Source organism: Halyomorpha halys, unplaced genomic scaffold (assembly GCF_000696795.3).
Source record: "Halyomorpha halys isolate HHAL.00 unplaced genomic scaffold, Hhal_1.1 Scaffold256.1, whole genome shotgun sequence".
Taxonomy (NCBI): Eukaryota; Metazoa; Arthropoda; class Insecta; order Hemiptera; family Pentatomidae; genus Halyomorpha; species Halyomorpha halys.
In genome coordinates, this window is record NW_027108006.1 from 518212 (window position 1) to 518555 (window position 344).

The window sequence follows — 344 nt, forward strand, 5'->3', positions numbered from 1 at the left end:
TTTAAAACGATTTCAAATACGTCGCGTATACAGGAAGTAGTATTAAAGATTTGACAAAAAATAAAAAATGATAAGAGAAAATAAAGAATGATACGGTACATGATAATAATAATAACTAAGTAAAATTAGAATAACGAATATCGTTACAAATAATAGGAGATTATATATAAAAAAAAAATACAAAGAAAAGTAAGAATAATAAATAAACAATGATAACAACTGAGTATTTATATATCATGAAAAAATAATCGTAGTTCTAGACTAATAATAGTAATAGTAAAGATAACAGGAGTAACATGAATAACATAAAGTGAAATAAGGTAATTTAACAATCAGAAGTGAAA

At 21.8% G+C, this 344-nt stretch overlaps 1 protein-coding gene across 3 annotated transcripts in view; it reads right to left on the reverse strand.

The window, feature by feature from the left end:
• PCB (Pyruvate carboxylase) overlaps positions 1–344 on the reverse strand; it is a 576937-nt gene that overhangs the window by 207488 nt on the left and 369105 nt on the right. The gene's annotated exons all lie outside the window — the stretch shown is intronic.